A 15772-nucleotide genomic window follows, 5' to 3' on the forward strand; every position below is an offset into this window, starting at 1 on the left:
CCCGCCTATCAGCGTGCCCTGAGGCGCTACATAAGCACCGGCTCCTTCCGCGTCGCGGGACGCGCGCGGGCTGAGCCCGGGCAGAGGGCGGGCCGTCTGTGGCCGTCCGGGGACGACCAGGGTCGGGTCGGCCTGGTCCCTGACAACGTATTCCCGGTTTACCAAGGTCTGTATATTTGTCATCATTGTTTACAGCCATGGGTAAAAGGAAAACCCCTGAGGGAGAATCTGACTCTTCACGTTCCCTGCCTGTGAATTCTAAGACAAGGAAGTCTAGAGCAAAGAAAGCTCGCCAACATGCAGCCAGTAACTGTGTAATGGACCGCATTGAGGTCATAGTCGATGAATGCGGGGAACTACTTAATGCCACCCCTTTGCCGGCTATTGGTGGTAGAAATATGTCTACTAAAGGTATTGTTACAGTTCCGGATATGTTCCTCTCGAAAAAGGGTGGGGAGGAACAAACAAGTGGGGTAAGGGGCAAAGCTTTGGTCCCCATCACCCCCACAGTATTAACGGATGCGAGCCAAGTTCACTCTGATAAATCCCTCTCTGACTTCAATGGTCCCCCGGGTATTGCATGTAGCAACAGGTTTTCTATTCTGAGCGAAGTTGATACTGATGCTAGTTGTCCAGCTTTGCTTTCTCCTGCACGTTTGGATACAAATATAGGTCCCCTTCTACCTCAAGATAGCTCCACCATTAACCTGCCCGAGGGATTTATAGGGACTGAATCCTGCAAATATGATATAAAATCTCTGCTGGTTCTAGTGAAAAACCTGCACTCCCTGATTGAGACTATGCAATTCAAGATTGATATATTATCAACCACTGTCATGAAGTTGGGTGAATCTAAGTTGGTTACTGATACTCATTCTAAGCTAAACTCTGTTAATTCGGAGAGGGGTTTGGTAAAGGCCCCCGTAGAGGTGCCTGAGGGGCCGCCAGTAACATCTAATGTTAATGCTAAGATTCTGCCCCATGTTTCTCACCCCGTGAATATTCAGTCTCGTCTCCTAGCTCCATCAAGGGCTAACTTTGCCGCTGCTTGCACCCCATCTTCTGTTAGACATCCTACCAGAGCCTCTCCTGGTATGCCTCAGGTATTACCACGTGCTGGAAGACCTTCCCTTATTAATGAGAGAACTGGAATCACTCCTAGTGGTAATCCTTACCGTCAAACTCAAAGATATGGGCCACACAGTCGTACTTTTCACCCACGGAAGGTCCTTATGGTAAATGTTCCAAGATTGTCCTCTGGGTCCCAATTTGAAACCAGTGAATCTCTGGTTAACAAGGTCATACACTGGCTTAGGCATGTAAGGGGTTGCTGCTCTGTAATCAGAGCTGACATAGAGGGAGCCAGAAGGATTCCTCAGATTGGTAATAGGATGGACCTTATAGAGGTCACTTTCTATGATCCCACCATAGCAGATAACCTCATCAATCTGGAGTTCAGAAGTTGTCCTCCTGACTACTCTACAATCCAAATTAAGTCCTCCCCTATTCAAACTTCTTGCTCAGGTGGTGTTTGGTCTCAGCCCTTGGGAGAGTCCGGCCTAGAATTAAATGATTGACTTTGTAAAGAAGCTAGGCTAGTGGTTTCCCCTGTTTCTTCCTTTTTCCCTAATAAAGTCCTTAATATCGGCACCCCGGCTAGTAGGGTTAAACAATATGCCTCCATAGATCCTGTAAGGATTACTTCACTGAACAGTATCCCAGAGATTAACAAAGTCCCTATCATTGGTAACTCGGGTAGTATGGATAAGCAATGTTTCTTTGTAAACCCGATAGAGATCACTCTACTGAATGGTATCCCAGAATCCATACAAGAAGATAGTGTAACCCTCTCTGAGCATGGCACACTCCTGTCCTGGAATATCGCATGATTGAAATCTAAGTTGAATGATCCTAACTGGGTACGATTTATTAATTCTTATGACATCTGCTTATTCCAAGAGACCTGGCTTCTGGAGGCTCAGTTTGTAGCGGGTTTTTTGAATTTTAACGTCTTGGCCGTAAAGGGCAAAAAGGGGCGTCCCTCAGGTGGTCTCACCACCTGGATTAGACAGGACCTAGGTATTATTGTTAAGGAGCTCCCCACCTCTCACCCAGATATCCAGCTACTCAAGCTTAAGTTTAGAAACGGTAAATCACTGGATATCTACAATGTCTATGCTAGAAGTACTGGGGGCAAGAAATCTGATATTATAGCACGTTTGGAGGAACTCTTGCTTCTCCACTCCCAGCACTCACATGTAATTGTAGGTGGTGATTTTAATGTAACCTTTGAACCCCTTTCTGGTATTGATTGGAGTATCTCGGAGGCTGAGGATGGCCTATGGGGTGTCCCATGTTTAGATCTTGAACCTGTCACTCGCTGGTCTGAACTGGCAATCCAGATCAACGCCCTTTGCTTAAGCAAGGGGCTTCGTGCAACTAATGGAAGGACTGAACAGGATAAATCCGGATCAATCACCTTTAAGAGTGGTTCCCGTACAAGCAGGATAGATTACATCCTACTATCTTTAGATCTATGGGAATCCCTGAAGGGCATGGAAGTTTTAGCCAGATTGGAGAGTGATCACAACCCTCTCTCTCTGACTACCTCGCTTTGGGTGACTCCCATTGCCCATAGTAATTTTTCTCTTCAGCTCCACCAAGACGTGGTTATTTCTAATGATATGCGTCATGTAAAGTGGCCAAAGGTTGCTCAAAGCCAAGAATGCCTTACTTATATTTTTAATAGATTAGTGCTTGCCATTCAGGATATGGGGGCCGTACTTAACCAGTGCCCCTTGGCATCTCATTGCAATCTGGGAACTTCGATCCATGAAACCTTCTTCTCAGAACTTAAAGATATCTTTGTAAGACCCATTAAAAAAACTAAACCCAATGACGACTCCCCACTACGTTGGTATTCTACCGATTGTAGAGAAGCTCGTGCTAACCTGGGCTCCGCACTGAAATCTGGTGACATCTCCTTAGTTCGTCCCGCTAGGTATGCATATAAGCAAGCTATCTTTAAAGCCAAGAGAGCATGGGACTTCCAAAGATGGCAGGAACTCAGGGAAGCAGGTGCCCACAAAGACATGAGACGATTCTGGTCAGTTTTTAAATGGGGGGCTGGAGGTAACCCTGATAAACCACAAAACTGGGTTTCACAAGATGATTGGGTTAAGCATGTTGAATCCTTATATGCCGTTGACGAAAACACATGCCCATCTTCAAATTACCAATATACTTTCTACAATGAAGATGCCTTCACTTTGGATGATGTTGTTATTGCCCTCAAGTCATTGGTTCCTGGGAGGGCTCCTGGGATGGATGGAGTTCCTGCTGATATTTTTTTCTGTAATAGTGAGTCATGGGGTAACTACATTTTAACTTTAGCTAATCTGATTGCTAGAGGCGCCCCGATTCCGACGTCCTGGAAGGGAGCAGAAATTATTCCAGTGTTCAAGAAGGGGGACAAGTCTCTCCCTGCTAACTACCGCCCTATCAGCCTGATTGATACCACACAAAAGATCTTAGGCAGGTTGATCCTGAACAAAGTGTTGGATTGGGCCCTAGACAATGCAATCCTTTCCCATCTACAAGCCGGCTTCAGAGCAAGAATAAGCACCATTGATCAGGTGCTGCATTTTGCTATGCTCTATTGGAAGGTGGTTTACCTGGGGGGAGGCAGCCTATATGCAGCTTTTATTGATCTTAGGGCAGCCTTTGACTTAGTCCCTCGGAAAACCCTATGGGCCGTCCTAGACAATCTGGGGATGCCAGCTGTTCTAGTTTCTCTAATTGCCAGACTCCATCTAGACAACTTTGCGCAGATTAGATGGGGTGGTGTTGGACAAGTGACCAGGCAGTTCCCCATCCAAAAGGGGGTCAGGCAGGGCTGCGTCCTCGCGCCAACCTTATTTTCTCTGTATATCAATGACATAGCAAAACTATTAATAGATGCGAAAGTGGATGCCCCTTCTCTGGCAGGTGCGAAAATTCCTATTTTAATGTTTGCCGACGATTGCCTTATAATTTCCAAAACCCCGAGTGGCCTACTGAGGTCCTTAGGCTTGTTCGAGGAGTTCTGTTTAGCCCGTGGGCTCGAAATTAATGTTTTAAAATCTAAATTCATGTCTTTTAATCAACCAAAATCTTTTAAATGTAAGATATTTATGAACAGTTTGTTACTGGACCAGGTCCAAGATTTTACTTATCTGGGCATTTGTATTCAGTATGATTTGAGCTGGAAAAAGCAGGTTAACCTGGCATCTCTCAAGCACTCCCAACTCTCTGGTGCTTTAAGCAAAGAACATGCCAAATCTCTGACCAAACCTATTGATCCTGCTCTTCGGGTGTATGATGCCAAAGTGGTTGGAGCTGCACTTTATGGAGTTGAATTGTGGGGATTTGAAAATGTACATAAGTTATCTTCCTCTGAAAATAATTTTTTTAGAAATTTAACCAGTCTACCTCAGAGTACTCCCCTTTGCCCCCTATTCTATGACCTTGGTATGAGACCGATAGCATTAATTGCCTCATTCCGCCCTATTCTATACTGGAGGCGTTTATGGGTCACCCCCGAACTTAGGCTTTTTGCTCTTGGCCTCATGGACATTATCAAACTGGACATTTGCCGAAAGGTCAAGTGGCTCCGTAGGATCTATGAGTCGCTTCGGGACCTGGGCCTAAAAAACCTGTGGGAGGATCCTCAAAATGCTTGCTTCCCCACCAAACAAGTCCTGAAGGCTTTGTACTGGGAAATGGTAGCATCCAGAGTTTTCAGATCAACAGCACCGCTTTCACTATCTGGCATCTTCCTGGACTTTAAGGACACCATTTCCTTGGCACCCTTTTGGGATGATATAACCAGTCCTTTGGACAGGAAGCTTTATTTTCAGTTCAGAGTTGGTAGTCTCCCAGTAAGAGAGTTTACATCTAGATGGTCCACAGAAAATGCACTCAATTGTCCTGGTTGTACTGCATCTATTGAATCTGTTAATCACTTTTTGTTCCAATGCCCTTCTTATATAATCCCTCGACAGGCCTGGCTTAAACCAATGTGCCGGACCTTGGGTACCAGGAATACCAAGGTGGCAGTTCGTATTTTACGATCTGCTGAAACTTCACTTGTTTATATATCTGTTGCAAAGTTTCTTGGCAGGGCATGGGTGATTAGGAGCAAAATGTTGTCTTGATTAATTTTCCTTCCCGTGAATTGCTCAATCATTTTGTAAATATCTCTATTTATTTATTGTTTTAAACCATTTTAAAATATCTTAAAATGTTTTATCTTGTAAATGTATGGTACATATACGCTTTTATGACAATCGTCGAATAAAGCTTTCTTGACTTGAATTCCATCTGCTATTGCCATTCGAGAAATGGCTAATCAGCAAGAAAGATGACAAATACCTCAACTCAGAAATGTACTCGTTCCTTACCACAGCCCTCCCTAGAGCTCGCACTGCTGGACAGAAGCGCTGGGAGAGAGAACTAGGACGCGCGCTATCTGATAAGGAGTGGGAGGATGTTTATTATCGCACACACCACTCTACGTATTCCTCGAGCCACACAGAAACTGCCCATACTGGTACTATACCCCAGACAGGATCTCCAAATGGCAACCCAAATGCGATGGCCTCTGTTGGCGGGGTGTGGTAGTCCAGGGACCCTGATCCACCTACTTTGGCACTGCCCAAAATTAACCCGCTACTGGGAACATATACTGGATGACATTGACTGTGCCTTCAACACCTCAATTTTTTTTAAGCTGAGTTTTATATAGCGCGAACTTGTCCCGAATCCAATCAGGTATCAGAGCGCTTTACATAGCACCAATTACGTTACATGAGGACACACATTTTTTTTTTTTTTAGACACGGGGAGATTAAGTGATTTGCCCAGAATCACAGGATGTTTAGCGTCGTTACCGAGACTCGAACCCAGTTCCCCAAGGTCTGAGGTCGAGCGCCCTAACCATTAGGCCCACTCCTCTCCCCATACCCTGGCTCCCTGCATACACTCTTTTAGTTCTCCCTAATGCGATCACCTATCAGGCAAATAGCGCTTGATTGAACCCTGCACTTAGGGTGGCAAGGTGGAAGTCGGACCGGGTATCGGAGCATATTCACTGGGTACACCAGCTCTGGAATCGCCTGGCAATGGAGAAGCTCTCTATGACAGCAGCAGGGAAGAGGGAAGCCTATGCCAAAACCTGGGCCCCCTTCTTAGCTATTCTCACCACAGAATTTCGAAAATTGACCTGTCCCCAATACCTCCGTATCCTCAAACTGGTCCCTGATGACACCACTATCATCCCATAAGATGGCGTAGTACGGTTCCCCTTTCATTTACCATCGTGGTAGACCCACAGTAACATACAGGGCACATAAGCCTGGCATTTCTTTTTCTCTATTACTTGGCTCACTGAGGAGATAGGTTGGGGGGAGTGGGAGGGTTTTGTTTGGATTATTTATTGTCTCCCTTTGTTCTTGTTTTGTTCAGTGTTCACATTCGGAATATTACATTGTGCCTGCGACCCTCTAGGTCACCAAGTGGCTCCTGAGATTTCTTGCTTTTCAATTGACTTTGGCTCCAGCCTACAGCACAGTCCACCGTTTACTAAATTTCTTAAGACGCCGCCGGCCCTGTTGGGCTGCAGGCGGCTTGCTGTGTTTAAAACTTGGAACCCATATTCCTATCGTTATCTGGCCTGCATAGCTAGACTCTAATTAGCCGGCCCGCTGGATTGTTGGCTACACAACTTTGTTTTTTGCACTCTATTCTGTCAATAAAACAGATTTAATACTAAAATGGACCTATTAAACCCCGTTTGGGTGCGAATTTCCATTGGAACCCAAACAAGAATGCAGTCAGGCCACATATTGCAGGTTCAAATTGCGCAAAAGCTGTGTTTGCATGTGCAGGAGTGATGAATATCATGACATGTTTTGATGGTAATCCACATTCCCGCATAACTGGGTGCAAACTGTGCAATCACTCGTTTACGAACTCCACACGATCTGGTCCCAAGTCAGCATAAAATAAGCATTAACACCCACCATAGCTCTAGTACATTTTGGGTGAATGGAATCTCTGTTGAATGGTATATGTTGTGTTACATCTAGATGAATAAACAGAAAAAACATACAGGCAACACAGGTAATACACAGATTCAAGTGAATAGGCACATGCTTGCAGTCAAAGAACCCACACACAGACACATGCAGGCAAATGTATTTGTCGGTAGATGAGAGTATGGATATATGGCTTTTGGTTGTGTACAAGGATGAACAGATGTTTGAATGGATATTGATTCATAAAATTGGGGATGGCTGAGTAGATAGATGAGTGTTTTTGCACTGCAGCAGGAATTCAAGTGTGGTTAGATGTATGAATGCTTGGTTGATGAATAAATGCCTTTATTTGGGGCGCAGGAGGAGGGTGGATGATAAAAACATGGGATGATTTGATGGGTGTATCACTGTTAGATGTGTATGGCGGAGTGGATACATATGGATGTTGGGTTCAACTGATGAGTGTATGGGTGGATGAAAAGTGGAGGACAGATGGGTGAATAGATTAATGTAAAGTGACTGATGAGAGCTTCATGGATGTGTTTGCATGGCATACATAAGTCATTTCCGTTACAATTGAACAAGTATTTTATGAACAAGAATGTCAAAACTGCTCTGACAATAGATTTGCTAAACAAACTTTTACAATTTAACTGATGGCCTTATATTGAGTTGGACTGACTGGATACTTTGTCAAAAACACAATGGAGTTCCCTTTGTGCCACACCCACAGTTCCCCACTTTATTTAGAATGGGGGCACTGCCATATGTTAGATATCAGCACTTACGCTAGCTCCACTAAAGGAAACCTATGACAAAGGGCCCAGCCAACATTGGGCTGTTTGACAAGGCAAATGTGTCTCCAGCTTCTAAACTTTCAAAGGATCATTATTGTGGATGTATTCACTTTCAAACTCCCTGGGGGAAATGGGCCCAACCACCTTCATAAGGTAACTATGCACATTGTCCAAAGATCTAGCAAATTTGCAAATGTTGGATTTTCTTCAGGAGTCTTGGAGCAATCAGGTGTAAATGGGCTAAAATTGGATCCAGTATTCGATCCCTGCCTCCTGAGGCTTTTAAGCTCTGTAAGACCCACTACTGAGCACTAAGGGGCTCATTACGATGGCGGGCGGATGTGATCCGCCCGCCACCGTAGCGTTGTTTGGGTCCGACCGTCATGCTTGTGGCGGTACCGCCTATATAATTATGATGTGACCGCCCCTGCTGCGGTCGGATTCCACACCTTTAACATTGCGGCTGTGGCTGCTGACAGCAGCACCGCCGCGATGTTGAAAGGAGCATGTTGTGCATTTCACTGCACTACGTGGCAGGCACTACACTGTGCCTGCCACTTGGTGAAGTGAAATGTAGGGGGATACCATGGTACCCCCCAGTGTACCCACACTTCCCCCAACACATGGGGGGCCTGAAACGGGCCCTGGAAGACATTCTCCACCAGCCTTTCAATGGCGGTTCAACCACCACGGAAAGGCTGGCTACCGCTGGCATCATAATTGTACCAGCGAAGCCTACAAGGCTCCGCCACCATTGTGAGCATGCTGACCGCTCTGCCGGGCAATCGTGACGATTGCTACCAGGGGAAAAGCGGTGGACGTACTTTCCCTCCGCTGCGGTAACCACCACCATAATAATGTGGCGGGAGAAAATCTCATGACGATGGCGAAAAAAGATCGCCACTGCCGACAGCGATTTTTCCGCCATCGTAATAAGCCCCTAAGTACGCCACTTTAGCACTTGACCCTCAAGTCGCAAAGTCGACTAAGAGTGACATACAAATTATGCTCGCAGAATGTAAAGAGTTAACACAATTGTGAATGGGTTTTTCTAAGACTCTTAAACACCTTGATCAATCCCTGCAAAAGGCAGAATTGAGTCTCGAACAAGTGGAGCTAAATGAAGCAGAGTATGCACTCCACCAAGATGAGTTGTAGGGAGAGACTGCCAAAAGAAGAGAATCAACAAGGATCCATTCTGGAGAAGATCAACAATAGAAAAAATTGAAGCAGAGGCAGGGTAGTTGCTCTGACACTCGCTCCCTGTGACGGCCTGTGTCCTTGGGGCTTTTTGTGCGGCCAGCTGCTCTCTCCATTGCCTGGAATATGAATACTGCACGGAGTGGGACTACAACACCCAGGATCCCCAGCACTCGTCAATCCACTCAAATTGAAGATGACGGCCAGCGGCGAGGGATGCGCACGGGGACGTGCCTGGGCTGTGCCCGAGCTAAGTCCGGGCCAAAAACAGGCCCGTCCGTGCCCGACAAAGCCCAGAGGAGGCTGGGCTGGGCCCACTCTCTGACACCACAGTCATGGAACTCTAAGGATCTTCACTGTGAGGGAAAGTTCTATTTAACATTACTCCTTCTACAATACATAACTTTTGAAGTATGGTTAAGCGCAAAGGCCTTGGTGAACATCCGGGGGGCAGAATAGCAGGGACATTAGATGCCTTTCCAATGAGGGCTGAGACTGTCTTGACCCATGAAATTGAAATAACTGAGAGGTGACTCCCTCTGGACTCTTTGATTGCACAAAAGCGCTCTTTCCTCGGTTCTAAAACTCTGGATGGTGTTCCTCTGACTCCTCCCCCGCCACCCCCAGCACCTTTACTTGCCTCTTCAGTGCTGCCTGCTCCCCATATGGCACCCGTTGGATCTACAACCAGACCAAAAATAGTCACAAGGGGCCAGGCTGCAACCCCATTAGAGATTTAAGGTGAGCCTCCAGTAAAAATAAGAAGAGGTGGTGGCCCTCAAAAGCAGAAGGTACGACCTATCAAACAAAGAGGAAACTGAGATATTTAGCCTGGCTTGAGCTCAATCCTGCATCCTATTGTTGTTGATGATGCTGCTACTCTCTTTACCCGGGGAAGTGATGATGATACATGGAAGAGACTAGAGACATTGGTCACTGTGCTTTTGAACACCCTGTTAATTAAACTATCTCAAAATGAGTAAAGGTTGCCGCACATAGAGGGGTTGGGTAGACTGTCTCCCCATCAAACTGTATGTTCATGCTCATGCCCTGGAGCAGCTTCGGGGCCTTCAGCACTTCAAGGGGGGTTCCCGCCCACATGACCATCAATTGTTGTCCTCTTATCCAACTGAGCATCATTCGAACATGGGTGGAGATACTACCCCTCAGTCGTATTTCACTCCTATCCCAAATGAGCCAGCTATTAATGCACGACTGCTAGTACAGGGAGCTGGAAGGAGAGAGCCTCCTTTTAGCCAGCAAAGGTCAAATATAGGGGGGACCCGTTAACGCATAACATTCTCTGCACCTCTCACAGGCCTCAGCCCCTCTTTTATTGATCCTGGGAAATGTCCCAATTTTGAGAGAGGATTAGGTTAAAAATGCTACCCAAATAATGGATAAATCTCTGCATTGGCTGTCCTGTCAAATATCTAGTAGGGGTAACGGGGGTGTTTCACTGGCCAACCAAATTATCATGGCCAGAAGGGTGGAGTGGCTGGGCCTGTTAGAAATGGGGGTCTCTAGTTGGCAGAGGTAGGTACCTCTGTCCAAATAGGGGCCCTTGCTTCTAGTCAGGCTAAGGGGGATACACTCCTGAAATAACCTCTGCTCGCCCCCTTCATAGCTTGGCCCGAGAAGACAGGCTTATCTCAGAGGCAGTGTGAAAAGCATTTGTGAACACATACAGTAACACAGTGAAACACTACAAATGGACAACACACCAGTTTAGAAAATAAGTAAACTTTATCTAAACTAAAACAAGACCAAAGCACAAAAAACCACAATACAGTATTAAAAGAAGGCTTTCAAAAGGTAGAAATAGTTCAGATCAATGCAAGTTGTAAATGCGACACTCTTCTCACAGAGTACCTTAGATGCTTCACGCAAGACAAACAAAAGGGTCACAGGGAGGGTGATGCGTCAGTTTCTTTCTTCAGGGGAGGTGATGCATCGGTTCCTTACTGCAGCGCAGGGGTAGATGATGCATCGGTTTCTTACCGGAGAGGAGGGGATGCGTCGGTTTCTTACTGCGTCCTGCTTACGATGCGACAAGATAGCTCCTCAATGCACAGCGATGATCCGGTGTGATGCGACAAGATGGCATCTTGATGTGGTGTGACGGTCCGGTACAATGCGTGATCTTTTGCTGCTGCACAGCAGGTGCTGCAACGGTCTTCTCGGCGATGTGTCGGAACCCAATGTGGATGTGGCACGCTTCTTCCTGGTTGCTCGGCGAGTCGTCGGAACCAAGTGCGGATGCGGCCAGCTTCTTCCCCGTGGCTTGGTGATGCGTTGGGAATCGGTGCGAAAGCGACACACTTCTTCCTCGTTGCGCCGCTCTTGCAGCTCCCAGCCACAAACAGTCTCTAGAGGTCATGAACAGCAGCAGGCTACTTTCTGCAGGTTAGAATTCCCAGCAAGTAAATTCAGGGGAGCTGGTGGTGAAGTCTTTTTGTCCCTGAGACTTCAGAACAGGAGGCAAGCTCAGTTTCAAGCCCTTGGAGATCTTGTCTTCAAGCAGGTGACAAAGCAACCAGCAAAGTCCTTCTTCTCCTTTTCTTGGCAGCAAGCAGCCACTGCAGGCCAACCCCAGACAGCAAACAGCACAGGAGCAGTATTCCTCCTCAGCTTATCTGGCTCTGCTCCTTGGCAAAGGTTTCCTCTTGATTCCCAGAAGTGATCTAAAAGTCTGAGGTCTGGGCCCCTCTTTTTAAACACCAAAATTATTTATTCTCTGAAGGCAGGGAGTGTCTGTATCCAGCCAAAACCAGTTCTGTCATCACTGGTGAAGCTTCCTGGTGGGAGGTGGAGACAGCATTGTTGAAGGCAGACCAGGCCCAGGCAGGTTGAAAGGAAATCTCCTCTTCCTACTCTAAATTCAACCCAGGTCCCATTCAGCCCAGCCCTGCCTCATCAGACTGCTGGAGCCGCTGCCCTCTCCCAGCTCCTGTCACTCACAAACCAGACATGCAATACACAAACCTAGCAGAGTCATACTGGATGGTTAGGCAAGAAAATACCCACTTTCTAAAAGTGGCATTTTCAAACACAGAGGGGTCGATACCGATCCGGGTCGGACAGCTCTCTGAGAGCTGTTCGCAGCCTTACCTTGCGACCGACTCGTACCCGGAGCCGGTCCGTCCGGGCGATGAAGTACGATGCGCATAACTGACACAAATCCGACCGACACGAAGTCCGAGCCGTACCGCCGAACGCCGAACCGAGTCTCCCGGAAGCAGTATCCACAGCAGTTTCTGGCCGGACAAGTACGATGCGCAAATCATACGCGCTGGACGGGTCGCTACGTACAGCACGTCACAGCATCCGGAAAAGCAGAATGTACGAGTTGAACACATCATGAATCCCATCGCGCAGGTCATACCAGTACTGTACATCTATGACCGGATCAGGAACAGATACGGACGGCGCAGACGGTAAGTCAGACACCCACCCCACAAACAAACCACACGTACATGCCAAATGTCACACACACCCAGAGGATCCATATCCTGGCCACTAGCAACAGGCCACCATAGTCATTGCATGACCAGCACCACAACCACCACCACTCATAGAGGGTATGTTGCCCATCACTCCTGCCACCCCCACCCATAGGGCTTATGTTGCCCATCACTCCTGCCACCCCCACCCATAGGGACTATGTTGGCCAGCCCTCCTGCCAACCCCACTCAGAAGGGACCTGGTGCCCATCACTCCTGCCACCCCCACCCTTAGGGCTTATGTTGCCCAGCACTCCTGCCACCCCCACTCATAGGGCTTATGTTGCCCAGCACTCCTGCCACCCCCACCCATAGGGCTTATGTTGCCCAGCACTCCTGCCACCCCCACCCATAGGGGACCTGTTGCCCATCACTACTGCCAACCCCACCCATAGGGGACCTGTTGCCCATCACTCCAGCCACCACCACACATAGGACTAATGTTGCCCATCACTCCTGCCACCCCCTCCCATAGGGACTATGTTGCCCAGCACTCCTGCCACCCATCGGATGGGTGATGCGCCACACATCCATCATTCACCAACATTAGGTATGTCAGCAAAATACATCCCTCATAACATCATGACAACAGTGTGTAGTCTGTGACAAATGCCCACAACAGTGATTATGACTTTGTAAATACAATGTAACTACCATCACATGTGTGATCAAAAACTGAGTGTGGCCTACACAAGGCAAGCATCACAATAGCAATGTGTCAATGTGCACCTACACCCCCTCACTGTGTAGAACAAAAGTTAAGGGTGGGGTTCCAATCTGCAGCAAATGTTGAGCATTGTGGTGATGGGGTCTAAAAACCCCCTCATCACAGTGACCAAAAGGTAAGTGTCATCATGGTCAAAGCTGCAAATGCCAAACAGCATGTATGATTCCTGGTCCCATCACATTAAACACTTTTGTGGCAAAGAAGTGGTTGTGTTCCATGCCCACAGAGATGTGGTAAGGCTAACAGGGCTGTGAAATCCTAGCATACTCTCGGCCATGTGCAGACAAGCACCACCCATGGGGGCTGACATTGCATACAGTGTACAATGACACAAAAGCAGAAATGACCATCACAAAGCATACACACATCTCGAAAATAGACACACAAATCAAAACATCCTGTGTAGACTGTAGGTGTCAGGTCACAAACTCCCATTCCATGGCAACAATGGGACCTAACAGCCAGGATGAATGTGTAGAATGATGTGATATGACTCACAGGGACAGCAGGGAAAATCACAAAAACAACATCCAGACAATGGCCCACAACAGCAATACCAATGCACTGGTACAGATGCACAAACACAAACAGGCATCCTCACACTGCACATCTGACACATGTGTGTGTGTGTGTGTGTGTCAGTATCCACAGGCAACTACACAACACATAAAGGGGCTGAACCAGTGACGCAGATGTGGACACAGTGCCATACAAAAGTAACCCATCCTTGGGTCCCCCTTAGTGGGCAATCACGCATTGTGAGATGAGAGGGAGCACAACAGACACATGTGACACAAGCTGGAATGAACAGCAACTAAAACAGCAAGAGGCTGACACACAACAGCACTACCCCCAGGGACCAGACATTGGGGTGACACAAGCATGCATGTAACGTCCACTGTGATGGCAAAAGTAGATGTCGTACAAACTGTGAAACCCAGACATGTGTCCTGTGCCACACACGTACATCACACCTACACAGACAAATCACTCAGCATGGCCCATCATCCAGGGACAAACGGGAGATAGGGGCCCATCCATGCAAACATTCACACCTGTCCACCCTCAACACCACACACCCTGAACTGCACCAATGTGCATCTGTGAAGCCCACATGGACAGGTGACATTGCACATGCACCCATGACAGATACAGTAATGGTGGGAGGAACTAAGGTGCACAGACTCATTACACAACGACAGTCTACAACCCTGGTGAATGACAGACATACTGCGCAGTATGTGGTACATGGCCATGACATCAAAGCTCCCGTAACATTTGGAATCCCTGACACAGTCCCTGGACAATGCAGAAGCCAAGGAGAACCACAAGGCACACATGCTGACACCTGCCAACATTGCAGCCCTGAACCGGACGAGTGGGAGCAGTCACACACACACATACACATGTCTCAATCACTGAAAGGTACCACCTAGGGACAACTACATGATATTGCGAACAAAGAAGTGCCTTGGGGAGCCCTGACTGTGTCCCATCTGCGTCTGACCACATCATCACCACTCAGAACTGACAAATCCCAATGATGAAACTCCAATTGACAGTAGTGTGCCATGCACCCACACATCTGGAAGCCCAGGACAAAGATGTGGGATGAACACAGTACAACTCAGCAAGTATCAACAACAGGAACATATCAAGGGAACACTGCCTGTGTATGAAAAGGGATGTGGACACACACACACATACTCACACAACACACACCATGGGCCCAGGCAAAGTCACGGAACAACACACTTACTTGAGGGGACTCAACTCCTGTGGAAGCTCAGCTGTGCCAAACAAAGTCCCAGCAGGTCTCAGTCATGTCAGCAGAACACTTGGTCAGTCAGCCATCAGTTACCACACAGTGAAAGCTCTGGTCACAACAGCCTGGCTACGGGAGTGTCCCTTAAGTCATCTGCACATACTCAATACATATGTCCAGCAAGTTCCACAGAGGACCCAGTTGCTCCTACACCAATGATGCCCACACCTGTATTTCCAGTGGAGATGCGCCCACAGTCAGGGAAATAGACAAATTGGACAATGGGAAGCACATCATATGTGCATGTGTGCAAGCCACAGATGTGACCATGCAAATGAAATGTTTACAGAGATGTTCCCAAATTGTTAATCATGACCCACCCAGTTAGCTGCAAAGGATGACATGGATACCGACCAGAATAGGATACATATCTCATGGACAACATGGAGTACCTCACATCAACACCTCATTATTCAACATTGGAAATCCAGCATTAGACCTGCAAGGTCATGGTAAACATCATCAACATAATGTACAGCTAAATCAAATACACAAGGATAAATACAATTGCTTTATTCAGCCGAATTTTAATGCAAATGCAAATGTCCTTTCAAAACAAAGGCCAATGGCCAGTCCATATCCAAATATCAACAATTTGATTTGAGTGACAACTGTCACACGTTGCTTGCCTGCACTGTTCAGGA

The 15772-nt window shown here is 47.2% G+C and overlaps 1 protein-coding gene across 1 annotated transcript in view; it reads left to right on the top strand.

Moving 5' to 3' along the window:
• ZPLD1 (zona pellucida like domain containing 1) overlaps window positions 1-15772 on the top strand; it is a 2463358-nt gene that overhangs the window by 983562 nt on the left and 1464024 nt on the right. The gene's annotated exons all lie outside the window — the stretch shown is intronic.

The sequence above is a fragment of the Triturus cristatus genome, chromosome 8 (genome assembly GCF_964204655.1).
Source record: "Triturus cristatus chromosome 8, aTriCri1.1, whole genome shotgun sequence".
NCBI classification, from domain to species: Eukaryota; Metazoa; Chordata; class Amphibia; order Caudata; family Salamandridae; genus Triturus; species Triturus cristatus.